Here is a 13,780-nt window from a genome sequence, read left to right as displayed (position 1 = left end):
TATGTAGTTCTGTATCATGCATGCACTGAGTCTCAATATCACTGCTATTCAATTATGTGGTTTGACCTTGAGTGTAAGGTCCTTTGCTGTCCACCATGATACCCTCCAGTAGCAGGAGAAAATTTGCAGGAAATCAGAATAACATCGCCCTCACAAACCCCAACTGTGTATATTGTAAACAATAACATTGGCTGGAGTCTGTTTCGAGAACAGGACACATTTCAGGATTCAGATGACATCGATGTATGACTTGAATTGTGATCTTCTGTTTCACCTTGAAATACACTGGAGCCCATGTGCTGTGGGAATGGCAAAGCATAAAGTTTAGTATGATCTCCAGTACTTTTGTTTCAAAAAAATATTTTTTCTAACAGTTTTCCCCTCTTCTCTGTACTTCTTCTGAAAGCATGGACTGCTTGCTGGAGGATGCTTCCACAGATGCCAGTCAGCATCCAGTACCTCACTCAGAAACATGTGAGTCTCGAAAGAGCGTATTACTAGGCAATTCAACTGTGGAGGCATTATAGCCAAAACCAATCTTAACCTTGTTATGTATGTAACTATGTAATACTTGCTACCAGAGGATGCGACTGTTGGAGTCCTAATGGTCACCTGCACACATGTGCAGGGCCAGTATAAAAGGTTGGCTGCCATGTTGTTTAGGCACTTTGGAGTTGTAATAAAGAAGACTCAGGTCACACTAAGTTTAGCTCACAGTACTCAGCCTCATGGAGTTCTTCTATACACAACAATTGGTGACGAGTAACAGAATACGAACCTTCACGCATGGCTGCCATTGGAATATTAGAGAGATTCGTAGAGGGTGATGATTGGGAAGCCTTCGTCGAGCGTCTCGACCAGTACTGCGTGGCCAATGAGCTGGAAGGAGACACTAACGCAGCCAAGCGCAGGGCGGTTCTCCTCACCGTCTGTGGGCCTAAAATATATGGCCTCATCTTGAATCTGCTCGCACCGACAAAACCAACGGAGAAGGAATATACAGAGTTGTGCACGCTGGTTCGGGACCACCTCAAGCCAAAGGAGAGTATCCTCATGGCCAGGTATCATTTTTACACGCACCATCGCTCCGGGGGCCAGGACGTGGCAGATTATGTCGCTGACCTGAGATGCCTCGCAGGACCTTGTGATTTTGGAACTGCGTTTGGGCAAATGTTGCAGGACTTTTTCGTGCTGGCATCAGCCAAGAGGTCATTCTTCGAAAGCTGCTGGCTACCGAAACCCTAGTTCTGAGCAGGACCATCACGATTGCCCAGGTATGCATGGCCACGGACGATAACACCAAACAGATATCTTCTCAACAGCGAAGCTCACCAGCAAGTACTGTGCATAAAATGACGTCTTTAGCAGGCCAACTGCATATGACAGGGCCTATACGTCTGTGGCTGCAAGACCTGTGATGACTCAGAGTCCGCCATCAGGGGTGAATGTGAATCCATTAGCACCTTGTTGGTGCTGCGGGAGTAATCATCGGGCCCATCAATGTCAATTCAAGCACTACGTGTGCAAAGGCCGCGCAACAATGGGGCACCTCCAGCGAATGTGCAAACGTGCTGCGACACACCACGTGGCAGTGGATGATCGAAACGACGCGGATCACGCAGCACAGGCAACTCAACCCGAGGAAGAAGTGTATGGGGTACATATCTTCACCACCAAGAGTCCTGAAAGTCAAATTAAATGGAGTTCCAGTATCCATGGAGTTGGACACGGGTACGAGTCAATCAATAATGAGCCAGAAGGCTTTCGAGAAACTGTGGGGCAATAAAGCACAAAGGCCCAAACTGAGCCCGATTAATGCAAAGCTGTGTACCTACACCAAAGAGCTCGTACCAGTCATTGGAAGTGCGGCAGTGAAGGTATTGTATGATTGAGCTGTGCATGACCTATCATTGTGGATTGTTCCAGGCAATGACCCAGCGCTGTTCAGCAGAAGCTGGCTAGAAAAGATTAAATGGAATTGGAACGACATCAAAGCACTATCTTCAGTGGATGATGCCTCGTGTGCTCAAGTGCTGAGTAAGTTTCCCTTGCTATTCGAACCAGGCATCGGCAACTTCACAGGCGCCAAGGTACAGATCCATCTAGGCCCTGATGCATGGCCCGTCCATCACAAGGTTCGGGCCGGTCCGTACATGATGAGGGAGAAAATCGAGATCGAACTGGACAGACTCCAATGCGAAGGAATCATATCGCCAGTTGAGTTCAATGAGTGGGCCAGCCCAATTGTTCCGGCATTGAAAAGCGATGGCACAGTCAGAATCTGCGGAGACTACAAGGTAACGATTAACCGAGTCTCACTACAGGACCAGTACCCGCTGCCCAAGGTGGATGACCTGTTTGCAACGTTAGTGGAGGGGAAGTCATTCACCAAGTTGGACCTAACCTCCGCCTACATGACACAGGAGCTGGATGAATCTTTGAAAAGACTGACGTGCATCAACACACACAAAGGGCTGTTTATATACCACAGGTGCCCTTTCGGGATTCGCTCGGCTGTAGCCATTTTCCAGAGAAACATGGATAGTTTGCTGCAATCTGTTCCACGCACCGTTGTGTTTCAAGACGACATCCTGATCACTGGCCGTGACACCATCGAACATCTACACAACCTGGAAGAGGTTCTAAGTCGCCTAGACAGAGTGGGACTCAGGCTGAAATGCTCCAAGTATGTTTTCCTGCCACCAGAAGTCGAATTTTTGGGGAGAAAGATGCAGCAGACGGCATCAGGCCCACGGACTCAAAGACAGAGGCCATCAAGAATGCACCCAGACCACAGGATGTGATGGAGCTGCGTTCGTTCCTGCGACTCCTCAACTATTTCGGTAACTTTCTACCCAGGTTGAGCACATTGTTAGAGCCTTTGCACATGTTGCTACGTAAGGGGAACGACTGGGTTTGGGACAAATCTCAAGACACAGCCTTTGAGAAGGCCAGGAATCTGCTATGTTCAAATAAGTTACTTATACACTATGACCCATGTAAAAGTTTCGTGCTAGCTTGTGATGCCTCATCGTATGGGGTCAGCTGCGTGTTACAGCAAGCCAATGTATCGGGCAATCTCCAACTGATTCCATCTCGAAGTCTGTCTAAGGCTGAGAGAGCCTATAGTATGGCCGAGAAAGAGGCATTAGCATGTGTATATGAAGAAAATGCACCAATACCTATTTAGACTTCGGTTTGAGCTTGAAACTGACCACAAGCCGTTCATTTCGCTGCTTTTAGAGAGCAAAGATATAAATACCAATGCTTCGTCCTGCATCCAAAGATGGGCACTAACATTATCCGCTTATGACTATGTTATCCGCCACAGACCAGGCACTGAAAACTGTGCTGATGCTCTCAGCCGACTACCATTACCCACCACTGGGGTTGAAATGGCACAACCTGCAGACTTGCTACCGGTCTTGGATGCTTTTGAGAGCGAGGGGTCACTCATCACAGCTCGCCAGATCAGGACCTGGACCAGCCAGGATCCTGTGCTATCATTAGTAAAGAGTTGCGTCCTAAATGGGAACTGGTCGGCCGTTCCAGGGGAAATGCAAGATGAAATAGGGTATTGGTATAGGGTATTGGTATAGGGTATTGGTGAGGCCGCACCTGGAGTACTGCGTGCAGTTTTGGTCACCTTACTTAAGGAAGGATATACTAGCTTTGGAAGGGGTACAGAGACGATTCACTAGGCTGATTCTAGAGATGAGGGGATTACCTTATGATGATAGATTGAATAGACTGGGTCTTTACTCGTTGGAGTTCAGAAGGATGAGGGGTGATCTTATAGAAACATTTAAAATAATGAAAGGGATAGACAAGATAGAGGCAGAGAGGTTGTTTCCACTGGTCGGGGAGACTAGAACTAGGGGGCACAGCCTCAAAATACGGGGGAGCCAATTTAAAACCGAGTTGAGAAGGAATTTCTTCTCCCAGAGGGTTGTGAATCTGTGGAATTCTCTGCCCAAGGAAGCAGTTGAGGCTAACTCATTGAATGTATTCAAGTCACAGATAGATAGATTTTTAACCAATAAGGGAATTAAGGGTTATGGGGAGCGGGCGGGTAAGTGGAGCTGAGTCCATGGCCAGATCAGCCATGATCTTGTTGAATGGCGGAGCAGGCTCGAGGGGCTAGATGGCCTACTCCTGTTCCTAATTCTTATGTTTTTATGTTCTTATGTTCTTATGAAATTAAGCCGTTTCACCGACACAAAGATGAAATGTCCATCCAGTCGGATTGTCTCTTATGGGGTAATTGTGTGGTTTTGCCAAAAAAAGGCAGGGAAACATTTATACGCGACCTACACAGTACCCACCCAGGCATTGTCTTGATGAAGGCAATTGCCAGGTCGCATGTTTGGTGGCCCGGCATTGACTCGGACTTGGAGTCATGCGTGCATCAATGCAACGCAACTGAGCAATGCACCAAGGGAGGCTCCACTGAGTCTGTGGTCATGGCCCTCCAAACCATGGTCCAGGATCCATGTAGATTTTGCCGGCCCCTTTCTAGGAAAGATATTTTTAGTAGTTGTGGATGCTAACTCCAAATGGATTGAATGCGTAATCATGCCATCCAGCACGTCCACAGCCACCATTGAAAGCCTCCGGGCCATGTTCGGCACCCATGGCTTGCCCGACATCCTTGACTGCGACAATGGACTGTGTTTCACCAGCTCGGAATTCAACGAGTTTATGACCCGCAATGGCATCAAGCATGTCAGGTCTGCTCCGTTTAAGCCTGCATCCAAAGGTCAAGCAGAGCGGGCAGTCCAAACAATGAAGCAGAGCATGAAATGCATGACAGACGGCTCCCTGCAGACCCGCTTGTCTCGCATTCTGCTCAGAAACCGGACGCGACCCCACTCCTCACCGGGGTTGCCCCGGCAGAATTATTAATGAAGAGAGCCCTCAAAACCAGGCTCTTCCTAGTCCACCCGTATCTTAATGATCACGTGGAAACCCAGCGACACCGGCAGAACATGTACCATGATCGTTCAGCTGTTTCATGTGACATTGAAGTTAACGACCCTGTGTTGGTCCTGAATTACGGTCATGGTCCCAAGTGGGTTGCTGACACTGTTTTGGCCAAGGAAAGGAATAGGGTGTTTATAATCAAACTGTTAAATGGCCAAACACGCAGAAAGAATTTAGATCAGACCAAATTGCGATTTACTGAAAACCAGGAACGGCTTGAAGAGGACATCACCATCAACGATCCACCAACACATACCCAACCAGCAATCGACCTCGCTGTCAATCACGAGGATGAACCCACTGTTCCTGACAGTCCAGTCAGACCAGCCGCCGTACAGTGCAGCAATGGTCCAGCCAACTCACACATGCCAGGGTTTGAACTTAGACGATCAACCAGGGAACGAAGGGCTCTGGATCGCCTCAACTTGTAAATAACTTGTACCGAAGACTTTGGGGGGGGGGGGGGAATGATGTTATGTATGTAACTATGTAATATTTGCAACCAGAGGACACAACTGTTGAAGTCCTAATGGTCACCTGCACACACATACAGGGCCAGTATAAAAGGTTGGCTGCCATGTTGTGTACACACTCTGGAGTTGTAATAAAGAAGACTAAGGTCACACTAAGTTTAGCTCACAGTACTCAGCCTCATGGAGTTCTTCTATACACAACAAACCTCAGCTAATATCCACACATGCGCACTTCCATTAGAGAATCACTAACAGCAACCAGAAATGGAATCCTTGCCTGATTTTTCCTTACCTAACCCAGTGACACTGTAGCCATCACTGCTGTCTGTCCCAGATGATATCAACTAACTTACCATAAGCTGGGGTTCAAATTTGGACTGTCTTGGTACAGCTGTTAATCACTTTATCAGCCATGTGACTTTGGTTGAAGTCATCTATATTAAAAATACTGCTTCTCTGTGCTCTTCCTGTCTACAGAGTCGTACTTTCTATTTTCACTTTTTTGCCACCCGTTTGCATCAGCTTTTGCCCATTATCATTCCCTATGTCCTGCAGATAGCACTGTGATAGGTTTGTTCACTGTTAAAGGTGTCACATTACAATGTTGGCTGTGATATACATAATGGCCCAAAATTTGCGGTCGGAGGCTTCCTTCGGACGAATGCTTCTGACCCGGAAAAAATTGGCCAAAATACCTGGTAGTCCCGGAGGAACGTAGGATTCTGCGGAGGCCTTCATTCACTGCACAGCATACGGGAACATGTCTTCCACGTACGCATATGCTGGAATCACATGGGCCTGGACCACCAATCACTCGTATTCTCATTGATAATAATGGCAGCTCTGTTTGTATGGACACCCATTACTATCAATGAGAATACCCCGCTAAAACAAGAAACACAACACAATAAATAAAAAAATACCTCACATATTTAAAATTAATTGAAATTGAATGTTTTAGAAAAAAATATAAAATTTAAAGATTTTTTTTAACGTGTTTTAATAGGGTTAAAATAAACTTACTTTAATGGACAGGGTTTTTAATATAAAAATAAGTATTTACACTACATTTTTCTATGTTTTAAAACTCTTATGCTGATAAAAGTAAGCTATGCGCCTGCTTTTACCAGGTGTAAGAGTTTGAAGGACATTTGCTGGGCATGAGTTGGGCAAATAGCCCAATCTCTGCCCCGCAGATGTCCTTCCTGCAGGGTGCGTAAGATCTGTCAAAAGGCATTTTAATAGATCGGAAAAGCCAGTTTTCAGCGCGTGCACATCGCGCTCCGAGAACCGGCTTCTGCAAGGCCTCGCTGGGTCCATGTGCATTTTGTGCGCACCCGGTGAGGCTGGAATTTATGACCCAATATCACCTATTTTATAGTGAGAGTATAGCACCTTGTGATTGCAGCCTAGCTAGTGGATTCCCGCAAATTCCTTCTGAAAAATGTTTTCATGCCATTATTCCCACTTAATGAAACTTCTATTAACCAAAATAAGGAGTTAAACAAAATATAAATTTTTTAAAAATTACATATTTCACGATGACAAAATTGCATTTATCAACTTGTATTTTTAATTAACGTTTTTACTTGAAAGCCTAGGCTTGGACGAGATATTGTTGCCAAAAGCTGTGACTGAGCTGAATTTGACTTGTGCGATCTGAGCACGTGCAGCATGCCTAATTCCCCAAGCTGCATCAGTACATTCACTCAGCGATACGATTGGAAGCAGGATCTGTTTAATTTTATTTTCAAAATGATTTGAAATAAAGCTAGAGGACAAATTTTAAATGCTTTATTTGGGTAATATTTATATTGAGTTTTTTAAAATATAGAGGGGCTCTGCGTATGTGAGAGAGAGAGAGAGAAAAGAGGCAGACCATTAATTGCACACCTGTTATTTGTTTTCCATAAGCTTCATAAAGTTCATTAAGTTGAAAGAGTGTGTTATTTCATCATAATTGAGTTCATTTTTCAAATAAATTAGTTGAATTTTGAAGCAAACATTCTCTATTTATCCCATCTGTTCATCACCTGTTACATTATCAGTTAAAAGTTATAATTATTTTAACTTATAACAGCTGTCAGACACACACACACACACACAAGGTTATAGAGGTGGAAATGGGCGGTCTTTGTGACGGGGAGGCGATGGGATCGAAAGATCAGCTTGGGGTGAAATTGGATGCCAAGGGTGCAAACCGTTGGCTTCAACCTCAGGCAGTGTCCGGGGAGGGGGATGAAACTGGGGGCGAGGCAACAAAGTTTCTGGCGAGAGTCGAAGACATTGTTCTTCCCGATCCCTAACTGCAGGAGACTGCGGCTCATCCAGGATTGGATGTCAAAGAGGCAGGCTGACAATACTGAGGCAGGGGAGGGGTTGAGAGAAGTATTGGAGCGTCGTCAGCGTGCATGTGGAACCCAACACCATGTGTTTGGATGATGTTGTGATGGGGCAGCATGTCGATGAGGAAGAGGAGGGGGCCAAGGATAGAACTTTTGGAGACTCCAAAGATAATGGTGCGAGGGTAGATAGAGAAGCCATTGATGGCTATGATTGGATAGATAGGAGGTTCACAGCAAAATTGAGGCTTAGAATTGTATCCACAACCAAGGCAGGACTAATTTAGTATTTACAATTGTAGAGACTGGGTGTTGAGATAATTATTGGATTTTTTGTATTAATTCATTCATGGGATGTGGGCATCACTGGCAAGGCCAGCATTTATTGCCCATCCCTAATTGCCCTTTAGAAGGTGGTGGTGAGCCACCTTCTTGAACCGCTGCAGTCTGTGTGGTAAAGGTACTCCCACAGTGCTGACTTTGTCATAATGGTCTGGCCATTTCAGAGGGAAGTTAAGAGTCAACCATATTGGGTCTGGAGTCACATATAGGCCAGACTAGATAAGGACAGCAGATTTCCATCCCTAAAGGACATTAGTGAAGCAATTTGCTTTTTCCAACAATCCAGTCTTTTCATGGTCACCATAACTGATACTTGTTTTTTAATTCCAGATTTATTTAATTAACTGAATTTAAGTTTCTCAGCTACCCTAGTGTGATTTGAACTCACATTTCTGAATCATTACTCCAAGCCTTTGGATTCCTAGTCCAGTAACATAACCACAATGCTACCATACCCCTTCTGGTTTTAAGTCTGTCCATCTGTCCACAGTGTTCTGCCCGAGGGCAAGGCCAAACTCACGTCTCACTCATGGATTTCTTCAGCCACTTACTAGGGAAGTGAGGTGGTTTCCTGTTGCCTTCTTCATGGTTTCTAACTTCAGAGTGTCTTCTCCTCAGTAGGCTGCAACTAAGGCTAAAGTGCTGCACCTCCCCTTTAAAATGGGGATGGGGGAGGGAGGGCCACCTACATCCCTTGGACACAGTACCCCGACTGGATATCAACACAGTATTCAGAGTTGGCTCTCCGGGACCTCCTGGAATGGGGCTCAAACCAGCCCTTCTGACTCGGAGCCAGTAGTATTTCCATCCGAATGCAGGTACCCTGCTGGATGCCAAGTCAGTATTTCGAGACCATATTCTAGTCTCCATTTGCCGGGGTCTGTCAGGAGTGGGGCTCAAACCTTCCACCTTCTGACTCAGAGGCGGGAAAGCTGCCACTTACAGGCTTTACATACACAGCCGACTTTGAAAAATTAGTGGTTCCTTCGCGAACTGTCAACAAAGCTGAATTGAATCTTTAAGCCTTCACCTAAATGGCTGGAGCATTAATTGTTCCCATTTGTTGAGTTCACATGAATAAGGTAAGTTGAGTTCACGTGACTAAGGCAAGTGCATCAAATCCTTCAGCAATGGAGCATTATTCCAGCAGATAAGGTGGTGGGGGCTGGATCCACGGATAGATACAAATGTCAGATTATTTTCTTGACTTACTGTGCACAACTGTTCTATCTTCTGACAGAACTGGCACAGCTTATGTCAACAGCATGCAAACGATTTTGATCATCGCAACACGTTTGTTCTGCTGCAGGCAATGGTCACCTTTTACACTGCTGGGTTTAAAAAAAACAATCACAAGAAAAAAATGATAATGTGCCATTTCAGATTTGAGCAGCGGAGCTGTTGGTAAACCTGCCTTCTAGTTACCATCCAGTTATTGAAGGCAGAATACCCAGGGAGTAGACCTTTAAATAAATAACCCAACCAATTTATATGCTGAATAACAGTACAGATATACATAACAAAATGTAAAACAAAGTTGGTAAGTGCTGCAGAGCAGTGAAGGTTTCATACACGTGCAGTATCTAAGTACGATGAGGACAATTGATGCACTATCTGCTACCTCATTCAGGGCAGTAACCAAACCTGTGACCCTCTTGATCTATATGGCTCAGTGCTATGCTGGATAGAATTTATAGGATGTATATATGTTTCTTGGAAAGTAAGTCTATTGCGAATTAGGAGGCGAAAATTAAAAAAAAACATGATTTTAAGACTGGCCCAAAGAAAACTCGATGTCAATTTAAATAATAGAAAAATCTGTTTCCATTTTTGTGTCAAATTAACTTTGGTGATCAAACAGTAAATGATGTAACAGCACAGGGTAAGGTATCATTTGGAGTATAGTGTCACTGTGAACTCATTAATATTTTGCTTCACTCTGTAAAGTAATATTTATACTCAGCATGATTTTTTTGCTCTTGCAAACTGTGGATGGCTATTTTGTAAAAGGAAAGTTAGCCTGGAGGAATTGCCAAACAAACTGCAAACGGGATGGTTTATTGCCTCGCACTTTGACGCAGTTTCTCATGAGCCATCTGTCTTTGTCAGAATAACAGTGACAGGATCGCTTCGGCTACTGTACGTTGGCTGAATTTGAAGCCATTGCGCAGATTATGTAAAACTTATTTTCACCAGGATTTCAACTTGCTGATTTCAGGGGGTTTCTGTTTCAGGTCCCCAAAATGTAAAATTGGTGTCAAGTATGAATTAAATCTAAAAGGAAAAGAAATATGTTCATATTCTCAGTTACACTTCAGTCCCATGAAACAGTTGGGTTTCATGGTGATTTGAAATGAAAATATAAAATAATTTTGGGCAGGCTCAACATTGTGCACAATGAGTGTCCACAAATTGGCACTAAGTTGCTCATCTTACTCTGGATTAGTGGTGGGGGAGATGGAAACATTTCTGCTGGTACCCAAGGGGTGATTTGTAGAGTTTGGGATGAGAGGCTTTGCTGGAGTAGAGTCGATGGAGGCTTAATCTGGATTTAACATGTACTTTATTAACTGAAGGAGCCTGATGATGGCTCTGGAGGAAGAAAATGTGTTTTTCCCCATCAGCACTTAAGACCTTCACTTTTCTGAGCACTAATGTTTTCCAAAAAACATGTCATTTAAAGAATGTGAATTGCTTTTGTAGAAAAGCAAAATACTGCAGATGCTGGAATCTGAAATAAAAACAGAAAATGCTGGAAATGCTCAGCAGATCAGGCAGCATCTGTGGAGAGAGCAACAGAGTTAATATTTCGGATCTGTGATCCTTCGTCAGAATTGGAAAAGTTCGAGATGTGAACTACAATTACTACAATTACTTTTGTAGTATGCTCTGTGCCGGTATCTAGTCAATGTGAAACTGATGTCCACAAGGCGGATAAAGAACGAAGATACATAGAAACATAGAAATTTACAGCGCAGAAGGAGGACATTCCGGCCCATCGTGTCCGTGCCAGCCGACAAAGAGCCGCACGGCAATTGGTCAGCAGCCCTAAAGGTTACATATAAGCCTATGAATAATGACGGAAAGGCAAAGAGCACCCAGCCCAACCAGCCCGCCTCACACAACTGCGACACCCTTTATACTTAAACATTCTACACTCCACCCCAACCAGAGCTATGTGATCTCCTGGGAGAGGCAAAAACCAGATAAAAACCCAGGCCAATTTAGGGAGAAAGAAATCTGGGAAAATTCCTCTCCGACCCATTTAGGTGATCAAAACTAGTCCAGGTATTCTCCCTGGCCGCATTCTATTCCCTGCAGTACTTACCATTATATCTACGCCGTCCAACAAAAGGTCATCCGGTTTAATCCCAATTACCAGCTCTAGGTCTGTAACCCTGCAGGTTACGGCACTTCAAGTGCCCATCCAACCATCTCTTAAAAGTGGTGAGGGTTTCTGCATCCACCACTCTTCCAGGCAGCGAGTTCCAGATCCGCACAACCCTCTGCGTAAAGAAGCTCCCCCTCAAATCCTCTCTAACCCTTCCACCAACCACCTTAAAACTATGCCCCCTCGTAATAGACCCCTCCACCAATGGAAATAGACCCTTACTCTCCACCATGTACAGGCCCCTCAATATATTGTATAACTTCATGAGGTCTCCTCTCAACCTCCTCTGTTCCAATGAGAACAAGCCCAGCCTATCCAATCTGTCCTCATAACTAAGATTCTCCATTCCAGGCAGCTTCCTAGTAAATCTCCTTTGCACCCTCTCTAGTGCAATCAAGTCCTTCCTATAATACGGCAACCAGAACTGCACACAGTACTCCAGCTGTGACCTAACCAAAGTATTATACAATTTAAACATAACCTCCCTGCTCTTATATTTGATGCCTCGGTCAATAAAGGCAAGCATTCCGTATGCCTTCTCAACCAACTTATCCACCTGGCCTGCTACTTTCAGGGATCTGTGGACAAGCACTCCAAGGTCCCTTTGCTCATTTACACTATTAAGTGGCCTACCGCCTAATGTGTATACCCTTTCCTTATTAGCCCTCACACTTCTCTGAATTAAATTCCATTTGCCTCTGCTCTGCCCACCTGACCAGTAGATTGATATCCTCCTGCAGCCCATGACTTTCCTCTTCATTATCAACCACACAGCCAATTTTAGTGTCGTCTGCAAACTTCTTAATCATACTCCCTATATTCAAATCTAAATCATTGATATATACCACAAAAAGCAAGGGACCCAGTACTGAGCCTTGCGGAACCCCACTGGAAACATCCTTCCAGTCACAAAACATCCATCAATCATTACCCTTTGCTTCCTGCCTCTAAGCCAATTTTGGAGCCAACTTGACACTTTGCCCTGTATCCCATGGGCTTTAACCTTCATGACTAGTGTACCATGTGGGACCTTATCAATAGCCTTGCTAAATTCCATATATACTACATCGTATGCACTACTCTCATCGACCCTCTTGGTTACCTCCTCAAAAAATGGAGTCAGGTTAGTCAAACATGATCTTCCCTTAACAAATCCGTGCTGACTGACCCTAATTAATCCTTGCCTTTCCAAATGCAGATTTATCCTGTTTTCAGGATTTTTTTCAATAATTTTCCCATCACTGAGGATAGGCTGACATTACTCGGCCTATCCCTTCTTAAGCAAGGGTACTACATTAGCAGTCCTCCAATCCTCCGGCACAATGCCCAGATCCAACGAGAACTGTAAAATGATGGTCAAGGCCTCTGCTATTTCCTCTTTTACTTTGCTCAACAGCCTGGGATGCAGTTCATCCGGGCCTGGGGATTTACCTACTTTCAAAGCTGCTAAACCCCTTAATACTTCCTCTCTCACTATATTTATTTCATCCAGAATATCACACTCCTCCTTGATAGCAGGATCTGCATTGCCTCTTTCCTTTGCGAAAACAGATGCAAAGTATTTGTTATGAACCCTACCAACATCTTCCGCCTCCACACAAAGATTACCCTCATGGTCTCTAATAGGCCCTACCCTTTCTTTAGTTACCCTCTTACTCTTAATATATTTATAGAAAATCTTAGGGTTTTCCTTAATTTTACTGACCAGGAATTTCTCGTGCTCTCTCTTAGCATTCCTAATATCCTTTTTAATTTTGCCTCTTAACTTTCTATATTCCTCTAAAGATTCTATAGTATTTAGCCGTTGGTATATGACCTAAGCGACCCTTTTTTTCTTAATCCTCCCTTGTAAGTCCCTAGACATCCAGGGGTCTCTAGAATTATTTTTCCCAGCCTTTTTCTTTAAGGGCACATGTTTGGCTTGAGCCTTCCAGATCTCCTCCTTGAATGCCTCCCACTGTTCCAACACTGACTTACCCACAAGTAGCTGTTTCCAGTCCACCATGGCCAAATCACTCCTTAACTTAGCAAAATTAGCTTTTCCCCAATTTGGAACTTTTATTCCAGGTGTATTCCTGTCCTAATCCATAGCCAACTTGAATCTGACTGAATTATGGTCACTGGCACCCAAGTACTCTCCCACTAATACCCCTTCAACCGGCCCAGCTTCCCCAAAACTAAATCCAGCACCGGCCCCCTCGCGTGTTGGGCTTGCTACATACTGACTAAAAAAGTTCTCTTGAATGCAT

The 13,780-nt window shown here is 44.5% G+C and overlaps 1 long non-coding RNA gene across 1 annotated transcript in view; it reads right to left on the bottom strand.

Moving 5' to 3' along the window:
* LOC139227100 (uncharacterized) overlaps positions 1 to 13,780 on the bottom strand; it is a 40,138-nt gene continuing 26,358 nt past the window's right edge. The window contains exon 3 of the long non-coding RNA XR_011587381.1: positions 1 to 299. This is a non-coding gene — a long non-coding RNA (uncharacterized lncRNA). The remainder of the gene's footprint in view (positions 300 to 13,780) is intronic.

This window comes from Pristiophorus japonicus, chromosome 16 (assembly GCF_044704955.1).
Source record: "Pristiophorus japonicus isolate sPriJap1 chromosome 16, sPriJap1.hap1, whole genome shotgun sequence".
NCBI lineage: Eukaryota > Metazoa > Chordata > Chondrichthyes > Pristiophoridae > Pristiophorus > Pristiophorus japonicus.
The sequence above is the reverse complement of the archived record's forward strand: the minus strand, read 5'-3'. Positions and strand labels throughout refer to the sequence as shown.